The following is a 19,163-nucleotide window of genomic DNA, read 5'->3' on the forward strand; positions in this document are numbered from 1 at the left end:
GTTTACTTCGACGTCGACATTTCCTTCTGTACTCAGTATGTTCCGCCAATTTATTATACTTAGTCTACACTTGACTTCTTCAAAGTCAATTTTATTGTATTCCGGCACTTCCTCATATTCCAAGTCGTAGGGAAGGGATGCATTGTGTGTAAATAATGAATATTCAATTGCGGTGTGAAATGCTTCATTTTTCCATAATGGCAGGTTTGATGCATTCACACAAAAGTCTTCTGTGCAATTTGTGAAAAGAAGGTCTAAATATGCGTTTTGTTGATTTTTTACGGAGTTTACTTGATGTAGGCCAAAATTAGAAATTTTGTCGAAAAAGTAATGCAATGTTGGGTTTTCTCCTACGACTGGAAGTAAGATTGATTCATTTTCAATGTCAGAAATGAAGTCCGCATTACGTTGATTGAAGTCGCCAAAAATATGAAGCTTTACTTCAGGTTCCATATTCGAAATAATTGTGTCTAAAGAAAGACAGAGCAGTAAATATGTTCTTCTCCCAATATTGAGACTTTGGCCCATACATGCTCAAATTCTTTATATTTAGGAGTAATAATTTCTTCAGAAGTAAAGCAAGAGTTTATGGCTATGAGGACTCCACCTCCAGATTTTTTCTGACAGAGAGATAAATTTCGGTCGTGCCGAAATACGTTAAAATTATTTCCAAATACTTCTTCGCTTCTAACACTTTCATCCCAGCTGCTTTCAGTTCCAAGGATTACGTCGAAAGAGGAGGTTATTAAATTTTGATGAATTTCTTTCATTTTGGCCGGGCTTTTCATGCGGTTGAAATTTTGGCAATAGACCAAAATTTCACTCACATTTTGTCTATGAAGCGAAGAAGTTTTTGAGAATTCTGGAATACTTACATTACTAATTTCTGTGTCTATACCTTCGTCAAAGGGCGTCGTTATTTCCGAAAATTCGGCCTTGTAAAATTGTGTTCGGCTTCCCGGATTAGTTGGAGTCGGCGGATGTGTTCACTTGTCAAAAATTTCCCATAAGAGTCCAGGTCGGCCTGCGCTTCCTTAGGTTCCATTCCATATTCCTGATGCACTTCGATGAAGATTCGTAGGAGGTGGTCAGGTGTTGTTGGAAGGCCTTCTGATGCTAATAGCATTTTTATACTAGTTGGTGTCATACCCTCGATGCATACTGTAGGTTGTTGATTTTTCATGTATGACAAATACAGACGGACGACGTGCATTATTTTCGGGTCACGAAGTCTTGCTTTCAAGAAGCGTTCGTCGCCATTTGCAGATTGTGAAGTAAGACGTACAATGGGAGGACGCATTGGATCAATTTCGAATTGGCTGTCTGTATTCATGTCCTGTGATATTGCAGACGTATTTATGTTCTGTGATATTGCAGATGTGGGTGGGGCAGCTCTGATGTCATTACTTCCTAAGACCGGAGTAGTGTTGTTTTGAATACTTCTTGTTCCTTTGTAAGGGTTGATTGTTTCACCTTTTTGAAAATTTATGAATTTTGAGGCAATATCTGCACCTGGATTCCCGGAGAATTGAACCCGTGCAGCTGCTAGTAAGTCTTTGTCCAAGGGTAAGGTATATTGTAATGACACATTATTGTTATTGTTGTGGCAGGTATTGTTACTGTTAGTGTTCAAGTTGCTGTTGTAGTGCACATTATTGTCGTTGTTGTTGTTGTTGTTGTTGCTGCTGCTGTTGTTGTTGCTGTTGTTGTTGTTGTTGTCGTGTTTGCTGTTGTTGGTGTAGTTGTTGTTTTTACTGCGTATACTGTAATTTGTATTATTTTGTTGTTTCCGCTTCCGTTGTTTTCGTCTGAGGTTTGCTTTTTCTGCTTGTTTTTCTTGCAGCCGTCGAGTGCGCTGTTTTTTATCATACACACTCCAGTCTCGTTTCCAGATTTTTTTACTTCCAATGAAGCGCCAGCCACTGTCGCATGTTTGATTTTCCTTCTCTTTGAGTTCTTCAGCTAGAGACTTTGGTATTTTGGTCTTTGGTTCCGATACTGGAGATTGAAGTCGATATTGCTTTGACTTCATCTCTCAATTCTTCCAGAATAGTGTTAGGTATTATTGCAGGGACTTCAGATTTGGTAGGTCGTAAGAATTTTTCTTCGAGGCGAAGAAGCCGTTCGCTCATTTCCTGGATGTGCTGGTCATTTACTTTACTAAAATCGCTAACGTTTTTTATGGCACTGTGTAACGAGGCCTCGAATGACTGCATGCGCTGACCTACTTTACCGCAAATGTTGTGGTCGTTTCTGCTGATACTGGACAATGACTGCTTCACGTCGATGAGCAAGCGCTCGACACTGTCGAATATTTCCAGGTAATGGGTTTTCATGTCTGCAGTGGTCCGGTGATACGTTTCCGTTTGATTTTTTGTGTACTTAAGAAGTTGCTCCTGTTGATGAAGTAGCTTTAGAGTTTCAGCTCCTGTCCTTATTAAATGTTGACAGTCTGCAGGGAATATTCGTTAGGATGCCTGGGTTGAAGTAAAGAGCTGCGCTACTGCCTTGTATTTCGCCAGGGTTTATTTGTCTCTGTCAAAACTGTTTGTTGGAATATTAGCCTATGAAGCGTACGCGATGCTTTTCAACTCTTCTGTACCGAGCTGTTTTAAGCATTTTCGGAAATATTCTCAGGTGTCACAAAAAATTGTGGTGAAGGTTTTTCAACCTTAAATACATACCAACAGATTCACTGAATGTTCATGTTCAAAATTTACCTAGCAATCATGTAGGGAATGCACTAGTGAACATGTGTACCAGCGGACGGTTGCAATTCATAAGGAAGGAATCAAACCTAATGAATTGACTAATATGTAGTTTTTAATATACTGAATTGATAAATATTTTTCCTAACATTTGCTGTATTCAAATCAATGTAAGTTCACAGTAGTTAACTTTATTCACTTAATTGTGCTATACTTAGTAAAAGCTCTTAAGAATATTTAAAACATAGTTCTTTTGAAAAAATGTAGGTTGTAGACCATGTTTGATGTACGTTCTACTATGTCTGACTGGCGTTTTAGAGTGACTAAAAACAAGATGCAGAGTGGCGAAATGGTAGCGCGTATGCACGGAATGCATAAGAACGCAGGTTCGAGTCCTGTCTCGGAGCGTATCTTTGCCAATAAATCATCTTTTCTGTTAGTTTTTCATTCATTTGGCTTCTCTCATATATATGTTTCCGCTCAGTCATTGCAAAAAACCGAAAAAAAAGTATTCACCAGACACCATGACCATGTGCGAAGTTAACAAGAATAAAAAAACCAAGCGGTATTTTAATATGTTTCTAGAGGACTGGTCCAGAAAACATAAAATATTTCAATTTGTACGTAGCTGATGGCCCGGGTTGGCGGTTCAATGCATAGGGCGCTGGTCTTACAAGCCAGCTGTCATATGTTCGAGCCCTAAGGTGGAAGAATTTTTAATGCTAGTAGGATCGTAAAACTAGCCATGCTTTGATTCTGTACACTAAGAATCAGCTGCGAAGTCTTTTGAAATGGGACGGCCAAATTGCCCAGCAGGAATGTAAGGCCGAAACAAAAAACAAACAAAAAACAACTTAATTCGGTTTTTGGTCTCCGTTTTCGGAAATACCGAAAACAGAGATAAAAAAATTGAAAAGGAAGTTGATTCGATTTTCCACATAAGCTTCATACAACATCATCAGAAGAACTGAAATTGTTTATTTTGTCAATATTGCAGATTCAAATCAAGCATTGAATCCGTTATTATACGGAATTTTTTGTGGGGCTGGCATCATAACCATTCACGTAGTCTAACTGGGTTCAAATTCTACTCCAGCACGCAGGGTAAGCAAGTATTTCCTGAACCGAAAATCGAAAAACTACTACATGGTTGAAACCTTTTTAGTATTTTTGTATATTTGAAAATTAATCGAAGAATCTCTTTTTGCTGTTCCCATATATTTTCTGTCTCATATAGAAAGGCTATGCAATCACTGTAAAAACCGACTTCTGAACCGTGCCATATACCATTCGACTCAGTTCGTCGAATATGTAAAATGACTGTGTGTATTTGTGCGTATGTATCTGTGTATGCAACAAGATTGTGCACTCGATCTTCTCGGAGATGGCTGGACCGATTTTTACAAATTATATTCAAATTAAAGGTCCTTTGGTCCCATAGTCTGCTACTGAATTTTACCCGGATTGAATTTCCGGTTCGATAGTAACGTGGTAAAATGAGCAAAAAAGTTTAAAAACGTACACTCAATTTTCTCTGAGACCGAATAACCGACTTTCTTCAACTCTGATTCAAATTAAAGACCTTACAGTCCCATAATTTGCTATTGAATTTTATAGAAATCCGACTTTCGGTTCCGTAGTTACGAAGTAAAACGTGCAAAATAAAAAAGTGCGTTTGATTTTCTCAGAAACCGCTCACCCTATTTTCATAAGATCAAGTTTAAACGAAAAGTCAACAATCCCGATTATCATCCGGATACGAGCTAAACAGAATACGCGTAAGGGGTGCCACACGGCGGTTAATTTTTGAAAATTTTCTATCACGATAAATCACCAAAAGGAGGAGGGGTGTAGGATGGTACTTGAAATTTCAGAAATCGATTTTTTTATGCCAGAATTGCATGATATTTTGAAAAATCTCGACTCTGGGAAAAATTTTGAGATTAATGAAATCCGAATTTTTGTATGTCAAATGTCTAAAAAAATATTCGACTTCGGAAATTTCATGTACCTCCTCCCTATGGTAGATATGCAGTGGTCCGGTGATACGTTTCCGTTTGATTTTTTGTGTACTTAAGAAGTTGCTCCTGTTGATGAAGTAGCTTTAGAGTTTCAGCTCCTGTCCTTATTAAATGTTGACAGTCTGCAGGGAATATTCGTTAGGATGCCTGGGTTGAAGTAAAGAGCTGCGCTACTGCCTTGTATTTCGCCAGGGTTTATTTGTCTCTGTCAAAACTGTTTGTTGGAATATTAGCCTATGAAGCGTACGCGATGCTTTTCAACTCTTCTGTACCGAGCTGTTTTAAGCATTTTCGGAAATATTCTCAGGTGTCACAAAAAATTGTGGTGAAGGTTTTTCAACCTTAAATACATACCAACAGATTCACTGAATGTTCATGTTCAAAATTTACCTAGCAATCATGTAGGGAATGCACTAGTGAACATGTGTACCAGCGGACGGTTGCAATTCATAAGGAAGGAATCAAACCTAATGAATTGACTAATATGTAGTTTTTAATATACTGAATTGATAAATATTTTTCCTAACATTTGCTGTATTCAAATCAATGTAAGTTCACAGTAGTTAACTTTATTCACTTAATTGTGCTATACTTAGTAAAAGCTCTTAAGAATATTTAAAACATAGTTCTTTTGAAAAAATGTAGGTTGTAGACCATGTTTGATGTACGTTCTACTATGTCTGACTGGCGTTTTAGAGTGACTAAAAACAAGATGCAGAGTGGCGAAATGGTAGCGCGTATGCACGGAATGCATAAGAACGCAGGTTCGAGTCCTGTCTCGGAGCGTATCTTTTCCAATAAATCATCTTTTCTGTTAGTTTTTCATTCATTTGGCTTCTCCCATATATATGTTTCCGCTCAGTCATTGCAAAAAACCGAAAAAAAAGTATTCACCAGACACCATGACCATGTGCGAAGTTAACAAGAATAAAAAAACCAAGCGGTATTTTAATATGTTTCTAGAGGACTGGTCCAGAAAACATAAAATATTTCAATTTGTACGTAGCTGATGGCCCGGGTTGGCGGTTCAATGCATAGGGCGCTGGTCTTACAAGCCAGCTGTCATATGTTCGAGCCCTAAGGTGGAAGAATTTTTAATGCTAGTAGGATCGTAAAACTAGCCATGCTTTGATTCTGTACACTAAGAATCAGCTGCGAAGTCTTTTGAAATGGGACGGCCAAATTGCCCAGCAGGAATGTAAGGCCGAAACAAAAAACAAACAAAAAACAATTTAATTCGGTTTTTGGTCTCCGTTTTCGGAAATACCGAAAACAGAGATAAAAAAATTGAAAAGGAAGTTGATTCGATTTTCCACATAAGCTTCATACAACATCATCAGAAGAACTGAAATTGTTTATTTTGTCAATATTGCAGATTCAAATCAAGCATTGAATCCGTTATTATACGGAATTTTTTGTGGGGCTGGCATCATAACCATTCACGTAGTCTAACTGGGTTCAAATTCTACTCCAGCACGCAGGGTAAGCAAGTATTTCCTGAACCGAAAATCGAAAAACTACTACATGGTTGAAACCTTTTTAGTATTTTTGTATATTTGAAAATTAATCGAAGAATCTCTTTTTGCTGTTCCCATATATTTTCTGTCTCATATAGAAAGGCTATGCAATCACTGTAAAAACCGACTTCTGAACCGTGCCATATACCATTCGACTCAGTTCGTCGAATATGTAAAATGACTGTGTGTATTTGTGCGTATGTATCTGTGTATGCAACAAGATTGTGCACTCGATCTTCTCGGAGATGGCTGGACCGATTTTTACAAATTATATTCAAATTAAAGGTCCTTTGGTCCCATAGTCTGCTACTGAATTTTACCCGGATTGAATTTCCGGTTCGATAGTAACGTGGTAAAATGAGCAAAAAAGTTTAAAAACGTACACTCAATTTTCTCTGAGACCGAATAACCGACTTTCTTCAACTCTGATTCAAATTAAAGACCTTACAGTCCCATAATTTGCTATTGAATTTTATAGAAATCCGACTTTCGGTTCCGTAGTTACGAAGTAAAACGTGCAAAATAAAAAAGTGCGTTTGATTTTCTCAGAAACCGCTCACCCTATTTTCATAAGATCAAGTTTAAACGAAAAGTCAACAATCCCGATTATCATCCGGATACGAGCTAAACAGAATACGCGTAAGGGGTGCCACACGGCGGTTAATTTTTGAAAATTTTCTATCACGATAAATCACCAAAAGGAGGAGGGGTGTAGGATGGTACTTGAAATTTCAGAAATCGATTTTTTTATGCCAGAATTGCATGATATTTTGAAAAATCTCGACTCTGGGAAAAATTTTGAGATTAATGAAATCCGAATTTTTGTATGTCAAATGTCTAAAAAAATATTCGACTTCGGAAATTTCATGTACCTCCTCCCTATGGTAGATTTTACGGCTATTCATTATTAATCAATTAGGTAGGTATGGTTAGTTGATGACCAAATACGTTCATTTTTGGGTTTCTGAATTATCGATTCTGGTTCCGAAAGTACCGGAAAGTGCTCGTGTTCTCCAAACCGGAACTTGAACCCTTTCAAAATCCAAGACCAGATTTTGTTTCATTTCCAGAATTAAAATCTAAATTCCAGAGACTAGGGCCAGAATTGAGTTTCAGAATTCTGGAACTTGAACCAAATTTGAGAACCTGATTCTAAGCCTGCATTTCGAACCAAAATCTGAAGCTGAGATCAGGATCTTGATTCTATACTTGAACTCTAGAACTAAATTTCAAAAATAAATTCTGGAATTGGATCTGGATTTTGAAAACAGAATTCTGGAACAGAATTCTGGAACAGAATTCTAGAACAGACTTAAAAGTCAGGTTCGAAATTCTTAAACTGAGTTCTGAAACTGAAGTTCTAGAACTGCAGACAAAAATCCAAGACCAGAGTTCAGATCCAAAACTCAATTATAGGTCCTAAATTCTGTTCCAAAACGCATTCCAAAAACCAGGTTCAGCATTTAGCTCCAGCATGCAGGTCTAGAATAAGGATCCAAAATCCATTTTTATAATTCTGGAAATGTAACTGAATTCAGGGACTAGATTCTGAAGATTTTCGAACTAAATTCCGAATCTGGATTATTGAACTCAGTTTCGATGCTTAGTTCTGGATCTGAATTTGCAAACTGAATCCTGGACCGAACTTCCGTAACTAAAATTCAGAACTCATTCCCGAGCCAGAATTCTGGTCTCGAATTCAGTTCCAGATCACAGGTTCAGTCATTAGTACAACAGTCCAGATCGAGAGTTCAGTTCTTGAACTCAGGTTCAGAATTCAGTTCCAGAATCTAGCATCAAAATTTAGTTTCAGAGTTTAGGTTCAATACTAGCATTTTGCTCTAAAACTCGGTCCCAAAATTCTGGGCCCAGAACTCAGATTCATCAACATCAAAGAAACTGAACCATTCATTCTCGTCGTATTCACGTTATCCAGTTTTGACTCTAACATTACTCACCCGCGTTTTTTGTTAAAATATTGATGACTTGACAAAATTACTATTGATTCGTATTTGCAAAAGTTAATCAGTCATCATTTTCAATGGTGAACCCTGTATTTGATAAAACGAACTAGAATACTCAGTGAATATTAAAGCTTGAGACAGTTAATATCTAGACGCAAAAAAACTGATTCGTATTGGAACCATGTTAGTGAAATAACGATTTTGAAACGAAACGATGATTATTTGATGCCCCTTAAATAAAAAAAAATAGCGAATGAATTATTCCGATGGTGTATTTAATTGTACGGAGATAATTGGACGATTACATCTCCAAAACTTGCAGAGTCTAAATCGACCCACAGTAGTTTCGAATGAGCCTTAAATTTAATCCATATACGAGAAAATTGAGCGGTAATGAGTTTTGATGTTCACGTCATTTATGCCATTATATCACCTGAGCCGTGAGTGACAGTCATTTCAATTACAAACCTGTTTTATGAACCCATAGTAGTTTCCAAACGATCCTAACTTTGTTGAGATCGGTTTAACTTTCTCTAAGAAAATTGAGCAGATAAAAAATACAACACGTTTTGTCGGTTTCGTCATTTATACCGTTATATGTACGGAGCCAGAAGCCACAGTTTTTTGGTTATCGAAATTAATCACCAATCTAATAGTAGCTTTAAAATGAGCCTAAGCTTGTTAAAATCGGTTTAGCTATTTCCAGAGAAAATTGAGCGATAAAAATATTCTTAAAAAGTTCACATACATACAATCATACATACATACATTTTCCGATCTCGTCGAGCTGAGCCGAATAGTATATAATACTATGGGTCTCCGAGGCTCCGTTCAAATTTCGGGTTTTCCAGAATAGAGAAAAGCTAAACCGTCTGTAACAAAACCAATTGTAATATGCCTTGCAATATTTATACATTAGCACTTATTATCTCACCCTTAAAGAGCTGAAGGTATGAAACAAAATTCGTCTTATGGGTAAGCATAGCTGTTTGGGAATAAATAATCTTTCCCTTCGTATTATTAGTGTTTCGTGTAGGAGCGTTTATGGGAAAAAATCTTCAAATGTCTGCAATATCATGCTATGTTCCAAGGATGTAATTAGCTGTCCAGGTAAACAGTAAGCGCTAATAATGGCATTAAAATAGCCTTTTATGTAATAAATTGTTTCCATTGATTTTATAGACAAGAAACTTTAAACGCGTTTTCCTCGAAAGCAGGTTTTGAAAGTCCGTGTCCATCGTCATTCAAAAACTACTGCATCAATTTTTTTTTCAAATTTTGCACACACTTTCTACATATAAAAAACCAGACCCCAACGTTTTCCTTTTTGTTGTTTGTTACTTTGGGGAGATTTTACAGCTACAAAATGGATTTTTTCGTGAAAAATCGTAGTTTTCATTTTGAACAAGCACCAAAAATTTAAAAAATTAAAAATAAATCAAGCAGAAACGTTGGGGTCTAGAAAAACTTCTACTCTAAATTTGCAGCTTTGATTTGTTCACTATTGATTAGTCTGCGCTGAGCTACAGTGGACACCGCAAATCATGATATCTAAGAAGCGTTCCCAAAAATACCTCTTCACCGACTTATTTCTCAATATTTTTCCACGAAAAAACTACAAAATGTTGTTCGAATGATGCTATTTATCATGCAAAACATTGGAATTTATTTTGTTGAACGATAGTTCTGAAAAAAATTCTCAAAAATGATGATTTTTTTCATCGTTGAGATCAGCAATGACACGTTGAACATTGGTTTCCAAAGCATCAATCGTTGCTGGTTTATCCACATAAACCAATGATTTCACTTCAGTTCGCTTTCACATCTCATTCAAGTCAGTCGATAAAACAAGACCGCTTACGTTCGGGACAGAAGAAACCAAGTACAGTATTGTGTAGTGAACAATAGAACGACCTCGAAATGAGTGAACCAAAACGAACAAAAGCTACCGCCGACACGAAAGAATACAATTATTGTTGACTTCAGGCAGTGCAAAATTCGACCTTCGATACGAGAACTTGAAGGTTTGCTTAAGGAGCAAATGCATCTTGACATTAAACATGTGCATTTACTTCAATGCAATAAGACAAATAATGTTGTTTACATCCAGTTTTATAAAGAGGTGGATGCAATTCAATTTGCAAAAGACAATAATAATGTGCATTATGTGGAGCACGAAAACATTAAGTACAACATTCCAGTATATATGGATGATAGTGCTATAGAAGTGCGTGTGCATGATCTTCCCTCAAGCGTCACCGATTCATATACTCGCAAAACTATGTCCCAATACGGAGAGATTCTCTCTATCGAAAAAGAAAAGTGGAAGAATTTTGTCCCGGTGTTCTAAATGGCGTACGTTTATTACGCATACACTTGAAGAAGGCTATACCTTCTTATGTGACTTTCGGTCAAGATACAAGAATTCCGTGCAAATCACTTGTTACTTATGACAATCAGATGATCACATGTCAATTTTGCCTAAAAGCTGTTCACTACGGTAAGCCATGTGATAAACTGGAGAAGGAGACAACTACACCAAAGGACAACGGTGCTTCCTTCACACCAACCCCAAACAACCCCAGTACACCTGTGACAGCCACCAACAACAATGAAGCATCCCCTTCAACGAATCCATCATCATCTTCCCTAATAGAACATAGTACACCAGCTGCATTTAACAATTTACCCTCCGACCAACCAGCAATTGCAACAAATGTACAAGGTGCATCTACAGCATCTAGCAACGAAAAGAAGACGGAAATCGACAACAATACCAAATGAGGACCAATGATTTCACCAGCCCATAGACCTTATCAAACAGTGCATTTATCGGTAATTCTTGAATATGACAATTTTGCTTGTCGACGTATATATTCAACCAAAAATGCGTCTGATCACTGAAGAGAATTTTGAACTTTAAACCGTTTTAGTTGAACACTGGTTTTGAAAGTAAATTTTCACGATTTGGAAGCGTTGTACAGGAGTTAACCTATTCATGATCATTTGCCGAACAATACTGAGTTGAGACGTCACTTTACACTGTCAAAACAACTTTCAGACAAGACAAACCCTCTAAAACAGGTTCTAATCAAGTACGTTGATTTCACCATCAAAGTTTTTTTTCTTTTGAATATGCAAACAATTTCCACCACCTACATTGAAAACAGTTTGGAAAAGAGCTACCGTAGAGCCAGAACCCAAACCCGTAGCTTTTTCTATCCGGGGAAATCGCTTTACCAATTGAACTGTTTTCAAGGCAAAACGATTTTCACGGATATATAAATCTAAACACTGAATTTTAACGCTTTACCTACATGCTAATGACGTCTACACTACAACATTTAACATTTTAAACTATCTTGCCCTTTGCGTTCTCTCTCTCTCTCTCTCTCTCTTCTGTTTTGACTATATAGAGGTTTAGATATTTTCAACTAGTCCGTTATAATCGAAGCTTGTTGGAGGCATGTTAATTCTTTGCATTTCGTCTAAAATTTTTACATTCTCAACATCAAAACCATGACCCTCGTTTATACTGTTATGCTTTTGGACTTGACAATATTCTTGTGCTACTCTATAAGTTATTTAGGGGTTTGGTACCACGTGGGTACTCTATAAGTTTTTTTTTTAATTGACTAGTTTGGTCAATATATAACTTTCCTTTACATACCCCGCACGGTATTTCATAAACAACATTAGTTCTACTGCCTTTTGTTATTTTATCTATTAGTATAATATATACTGTTTCTACGATTTTGTTAACTGTTCTAATTACTAACTTTGACACATGGGCTGAAAAGTCCCTGGCCTAACAAAGAGAACACGATTTTTTTGGTTCAAAATTGAATTTATTCATCAACGTAATTTCCATCAAGAGCAACGCAATCATTCCAGTGCCGCTCTAACATTTCAATACTACTTTTGTAGAACGATTTATCGTTTGCCTCAAAATATGCCTCAGTTTCAGCGATGACCTTTTCATTCGTAGGAAATGTCATACCGGCGAGCAATTTTTCAGGTCTGCGAACAGTCAGTAGTCGCTGGGGGCCAAATCTAGCAAATACGGTGGATGTAGGAGCAATTCAAAGTTCAATTCGTGTAGTTTTACGACTGTTTTGATTGACTTGTGACACGATGCGTTGTCTTGATAAAAAGAATTTTTTTTTGCCGTATGCGGTCATTTCTTCTGTAATTTCAGCCTTCAAACGCTCCAATAATGCTATGTATTATTCGTTAAATATTACACCACACACATCCCAAAATACCGAGGCCATAACCTTTCTAGCCGATTGTTGTGCTTTCGGGCGCTTTGAACGAGTTTGCTGTCCACTCAGATGACGGTCGTTTTGATTCCGAAGTGAAGTGATGAATCCATGTTTCATCCATTGCCACATAGATATGAAAAAAATTCGGTTTGTTACGTTTAAACATGGCCAAACACTGCTCAGAATCATCAACTCGTTCTCGTTTTTGGTCAACAGTGAGCAAACGCGGCACCCACTTTGAACAGAGCTTTCTCATAGCCAACACGTTATTTTGATATATTCATGGTGTCAACTAACTTCACTTTTCGATCATTCAAAAAGATTTTGTGGATTTTTTTATGTTTTCTGGTGTTACCACCTCATTTGGACGTCCACTGCATTCTACACCATCGGTTTCTCTTCGACCACGTTTGAAGTCAGCAAACCAACATTTAATTTTCCTTTTTTACTTTTCTTTATGTTTCGTCTTAGACTGGTCCGTACAGAGCAGTTCAAATTCAACTGCTTAGTGCAAACTTAAACAGTTCAATTTGAACCGCTAAGCAGACGTAAAGTTAATGCTATTTGCAAAACACTTTCTCAATTGGCACCGAAATGCCATGCCAAGTGTTAGAATTTAGTGTTTAGAATTTGCTTATTTGGTCAATATATATTTTTAGATAACCGTTGAGGATGACCGAACAGTTTAGTAGGTCGAAACGTCCGGTTAAATGCGCCGATTAGTTATTATTTTCACCGAAAAAAAATCGATGACCATGCATATCAGTTTGCTTGAACACATTTAATTTCTACTATGTGTTTTGTCAGTTTTTCTCCAAACCGTCCTCCCGTTGGGTGCTGATAACAAGTAAAACTAATTTCAAGTCAGCTTTACGTTTTAGCAAACAAAGTAAATCTATTCGATAAATTTCCACCATCATTCTCAGTAGAAATGAAAATATGAAATGGACTTTAAAAATGTAAGATTGTGGAGAACGGTGGAGAGGAGGGGGGGGGGGCTGTAATTGATAATACAGTTAATGAAAGTCTATGAGAAGAGGGACGGGGCTCTCAAATTAGAAAAAAATTGTATCACGTGGTTTATGAACTGTTATGAACAGATATCGCGCAGATTTTTGGGAATCTATTCGTAAAAGAGTTATCAAGGAAGGGGAACAACTTACTTAGCATGTAAAACCAGTTCACAGTGCATTTGCAATTTTTGATTTGTGATATGTATCCTCCCCGTTCTGAGAAGGAAGATACTGAATTCTAATATCTGTTTATACATTAAAGCAAATCAGTACCATTATAGCTACTAAAAAGCAAACGGAATGTATATTCAATTGTTTCAAAATTTTTGAAGATGAATAAATACCGTTTATATTTTAAACGCTTGAATCTTGACCCCGTTCCATACAGCAAAACAAATTAACATACCTGTGTACATCTAAACAATCAGTCATCTGCCATCGACCATCAATCTTCAACTAAGGCTAATGACAACGGAAATACCAGAACACTTTGTCAAACACAACCGTCGGCGATTGAATCCAATTTGCACTTCCGCATGTACTTTCCGGATTTTTTTTTCTCTGAATGATTGCTTTCGTTCTCGACACAATAATGGAAACCACTTGTCAGGATTTAGAGGCTCGAATTCCAGGGCCGATCCGTTGTTTGTAGAATTGATTCAATCCACTTGGTTATTGCTTGCACTGATCCTGGAATTGCCTTCGCACAGAATAAACCGATTTTTCACCTACCTCCAGCAAATGAAAATAGTCACACACTAATATATATTTCGATTGATCTCATTTCAGTGGGTCTGTTTTCTTCGACTTCGTATCCGGCTTCGGCGATCGTCTATCACTCTAATCCGCTTGTTTTAATCAAAAACTTTTTCGTTTTCGCACAAGTCGTCAGTCGATTGCTATTCCGTGGAACACTCGTTCGTTGCCTAATTCCCACTCGTAGCCGTCGGTCGCAGTGAAATGTCTAATCGATGACACGATAAGTTTAATCCTTGGCGTCAGGAAACGCGTAAAATGTGAACGTTCAACTTTTCCCGCACCCAACTTCGATATGTTTGCAAACTTTTCTTTTTTGTTTCTTTGCCACCGACATTCGCTCGGATTCCAATAATAATTTTACAACTTCAGTATCGCACTGTTTTCTGCTGTTTTTCACCATCCCCAGCAACAAGATTATGTTTTATTTGTCATGCTTCGCTTGTAGCGAAATATTACACGGTTCCCGTCAAAATTTCAAAACCACCAGATCTCCCGACCACAATTGTTCGTACTGCGGTCTACCGGAAGCACCTTTCTCATAAAATTCTCCACCACAATTGATATTCCGCGCGAATGTTTGGTTTTTGTTTTGTTTCCGCCGAAGTCAGCGAGCAAAAAAGAAAAACACCAACGCGTTCCATCAATCAGCGGGAAAACTGTAAAAAAAAACACTTCTTACCTATTGTTTTGGGTTACACCCTAACCGAAACTGAATCCTTCTCGTAACACTAGAACACTTTTTTTACATCACCGAAACACTTCGACAGGCGCGCACGGACCGTCCTGGAAAATGGGACCAATCGAACAGGCGTAGCTCCACTGACTAAACGCTATGCCATGTGCGGGAGCCATCCGCAGAACGAAACCAGATAAAAAAAAATAGCATCCAACAGCATCCCTGCGAGGATATCTGCTCACGTGCCATCTCCGACATGTTCTCTGAGAACCATGAATACCTACATGCCGTGAGAGGAGTCTCTCTGTTTTGTTGTGATCTTTTCCGGGTGGTGTTTCGTTTTTTGTTTTCTTCACCGGATGAAGGGCCAGAAAGTAGGAAAATTGTTCAATCGAGAGACGGAAGCATTCGATAGGGCGCATGGCCGTGTGAGAAGTGAGAATCTACGATGAGACATGAATGTGCTAGCTACTCGAATTCTGCTCTGCTGTATTCGAGCGGTTCATTTAGTAGATGAACCAAATCATCCGCTCAATCGCAACAGTCACAACACGCGTGGTTTGTTCAGAGTAATTCGAGATATTAGCAACATAAGAGGTGGTAATATCAGGCTCAACTTGTTACGACTTGGATGAAATTTGCGCACGTCTCCAGTAAGGTTGAAGATTTGTTTTGTACGGATGGAAACACCAACCAAAATGTGCAATGAGAAAAAATTGCACACTTTTTCAATAACTGAAAATGTTTCCATGAATCCGACCAAATAAAATCCGGAAATATCTTCTTTCAATATTTTGTGAATTTCTGTATTTAAGCCCTTTAGAAAAAGCCTATATTAGACGTCATAATTGTCAGAGGTAATTTGAAGCAAAAAACGCCTTTTTGTATTTTTTTACGGAGAAACAGCTTAAGCAAATTTATTCAAACTTTCTTTACATTATAAAGCATCATTTTAAGCGTATTTAGTTGAATTTCCGTATATTAACAATAAAAAATAAGGCGGAAACAGAGCATTCCCCAAAACCTCTTTCGCGAATCACGTTGCGCCGTGAACACGATAACTCAGCGTAGAACTATCTGAAATCAAAAATGTTCTTAAATTTACTTAAAGTACGTAGTTCTCAAGTTATGATTTTGACTTTTTAACAGTTCGTGGCAGATTTAAGCAAAAAACGCGATCTTACGATAAATTTTCCGCCCATTTTGAAGTGAAAAACTGCCATAAATATAAAAATGGAAAAATTTCATAAAAGTAGGGAAAATATGCGAACTGCCCATATTGAAATTACTCAAAATAACGTCTTACACGTTGTGACAGGTGTACACAGTGATTCCCCAAATAACACATCAGATCTGTCCTTCTCTCAACAGACCTCAGTACAACAAGCCTTAAATCCATCTGTAAGTAACAGTGGGACATGCAGTAGTCGAACATGCAATCGAAGCCTCACTCTTGCAATTCAATGGAATCTAAACGGTTTGCGCAATTGCTTAGGTGACTTACAGCTAATGATTGTCAAATTTCGACCCATATGCCTTGCTCTACAGGAAACACATATAAGAAACGGCACATGTCCTGGACAGTGGTTTGGGATAGATTATGCCTGGGATGCTGCGAGCGGTAGCAATTTGTACCAAACTGTTGGTCTTGGAATCAGATCAGACATCCCATCGACGCCAATCAAATTGAATACTGAACTCATCGTTGCCGCAAGAATTATTCACTATCCGATAAGAATTACCGTCGTCTCTATATATGTCCGAGACTTTCGTAACAAACTCGAGAAACTCATCGCACAGATGCATGGGCCGTTTCTGTTCTTGGGGCTCTAAGCGCGATAAGCCGTCGTGGAAAGGACATAATTGAAGCACTAGAAAACAACAATGCTGTAATCCTCAATGATGGCAGGATAACCTTCATTCGAGGACATACTACTTCGGCACTCGATCTCTCAATAGTATCAAATGACATAGTGGGGGTTTGTGGGTGGTCAGTTTTGGATGACATTAGAAGCAGTGATCATTTCCCTATACAAATTTCGTTCGACAAGCAACCAATCAACGTGTCTCGCCGACGTCGATGGGTTTTTTAGCGTGCCGACTGGAATGCATATGAACAGGGTATCGAGAATTTTCTTAACCCGGAATGCACATACTCACCAGATGCCATCGGTAACATATGTACACAAGTCGCCAAAGAATGCATTCCCCGCACAAGTGGAGTTCCTCCGAAGCGCGCCGTGTATTGGTGGTGCCCCAAGGTTGAAAAAGCAATTAAATCCCGCCGCAAGGCCCTTCGTATTTTGAAAAAGACCCCTACTCATCACCCACTGTGGAATGCTAGAGCTGTCGAATTTCGAAACAAACGCAACCAGGCTAGAAAAGCAATTGTGGACGCCAAAAGTATGAGCTGGGCCAAGTTCCTTGATGGGACTCATCCCGAGACTTCAACTAGTGAACTATGGAGACGCGTTAATGCTCTGAGTGGTAAAAGAAGACACACAGGTTTTTCGATGATGATGAATGATCTGGTTATCGTACAGCCAGATGAAATAGCGTAAGCATTGGGACAACAAATTGCTTCACTGTCTGCTACCGCATCTCTGCCACCTAAATTCATTTCCATTAAAAGTCATGTTGAATTATCTCCAGTTTTGATTTCCCCCGATTAGAGCTCAGTAGAAAATCAACCTTTTTCGGCACATGAACTAACCGTGGCTCTTTCGAAAGGACGTGGTAAAGCAACCGGCATTGACAACATCGGGTATCCTTTACTTCGACATATGCCTCTCATAGCCAAAAAAAAAATGTACTAGACAGTTTTAATAGGATTTGGCAAGGTGATCCATTGGCAGAATCATGGAAAACAGCCTTAGTCATTCCTATCCCAAAAAGAACCCAAGGAACCAGAATAGCCAAAGATTTTCGCCCGATCAGTCTGCTACCATGTATAGGAAAGACTCTTGAGCGAATGGTCAATCATAGACTAATTACTTTTTTGGAAGACAAACAATTGTTGGACTACAGACAACATGCATTCCGTAAAGGAATGGGAACCGGTTCTTATTTCGGATCTCTGGCTGAAATTCTTGCTCAGGCCATGGCGGATGGCCTTCACACTGACATGGCCGCCCTAGACATTGATAAGGCATACAATACTATGTGGCGCGAAGGCGTTCTCCGTCAACTACACAGTTGGGGGATCGAAGGTAACCTTGGATACTTTATCAAACGTTTCTTAACAAATCGAAGCTTTCGTGTAGGTATTGGAGAGTATCAATCAGAGATATTTACGGAAGAGAACGGTGTTCCCCAAGGATCGGTCTTATCCGTAACACTATTTCTTATAAGCATGCAAACGATCTTCTAAGCTCTTACTAAAGGTGTATATATTTTCATTTATGCTTATGGTATTGTTTTGTTAGTAACCGGTAAAACGACCGGTCGAATTTGTATCAAACTACAGGCAGCTGTCAATGCAGTCAGCAATTGGGCAACATCCGTTGGTTTCCGCATTTCATCTAGCAAGAGTTTTGTTTCACACTATTCCATTCATCAAAGAATCCCGAGTACTCGGAGTAACTTTTGATCAAAAATTATCTTTTATCCCCCACTTCAGAAAAATTAAAAAAGATTGTGACAGCCGCAAACGATTAGTACGTACTATCAGCTCTCGTCATCCAAGGTGAAACCGACAGCTCTCGATCAACACCTGCGGAGAGCGCATGTGTGGAGGCTGGAGTCCTTCCGTTACGCTGGTCGGTGGCCTTGGTGGCTTTGCGAAGGGCTCTCAGCTTTCTCGCAAGGACAGCAGGGAATGGCGGGATTTTACACGATATAACGCACTCTATTTACAGCGAGTTCACCGGACTATCCTACGTCTTCATCGTACCCGAGACCGGTCTTGGTACGACACAGCTCCCGATACGGACTTTTCTCTATCTCGCTCAATTCGATCAGGAGCCTCTCCAGCTCTTGCATAGATTGCGTACCATCAATTAGTCCATCGCCGATTTTCGATTCATGTCAAAATATTCACCGATGGTTCGAAGGCAAATTAAAGAGTCGGAATAGGATTAAGTGGCATTGAAAATGGTATAGCATTCCAAATGCCATCTTCCTGTTCCGTTTTCTCGGCCGAGGCAGCTGCAATTTGGTTGGCACTTATACGGAGACCGTCTGACGTAGCGGTAGTCATTTTCTCGGATTCTTTATCTGTTATTTCCGCCTTGAATTCCGG

General features: G+C 38.5%; 1 protein-coding gene across 11 annotated transcripts in view; it reads right to left on the reverse strand.

The window, feature by feature from the left end:
* Window positions 1-15,085, reverse strand: part of LOC131428837 (uncharacterized) — a 505,952-nt gene extending 490,867 nt beyond the window's left edge. For 4 of the 11 annotated variants that reach the window (XM_058592883.1, XM_058592886.1, XM_058592887.1 and 1 more), the window contains exon 1: window positions 14,927-15,085. The gene's annotated coding sequence lies outside the window, so the exon portion shown is untranslated. Of the gene's footprint in view, window positions 1-13,894; window positions 14,905-14,926 lie in introns of those variants that run through there. The other 7 variants (XM_058592890.1, XM_058592889.1, XM_058592885.1 and 4 more) reach the window with 6 other exon arrangements.
* Between the last annotated feature and the right edge of the window lie 4,078 nt (window positions 15,086-19,163).

This window comes from Malaya genurostris, chromosome 2 (assembly GCF_030247185.1).
Source record: "Malaya genurostris strain Urasoe2022 chromosome 2, Malgen_1.1, whole genome shotgun sequence".
Classification (NCBI taxonomy): domain Eukaryota; kingdom Metazoa; phylum Arthropoda; class Insecta; order Diptera; family Culicidae; genus Malaya; species Malaya genurostris.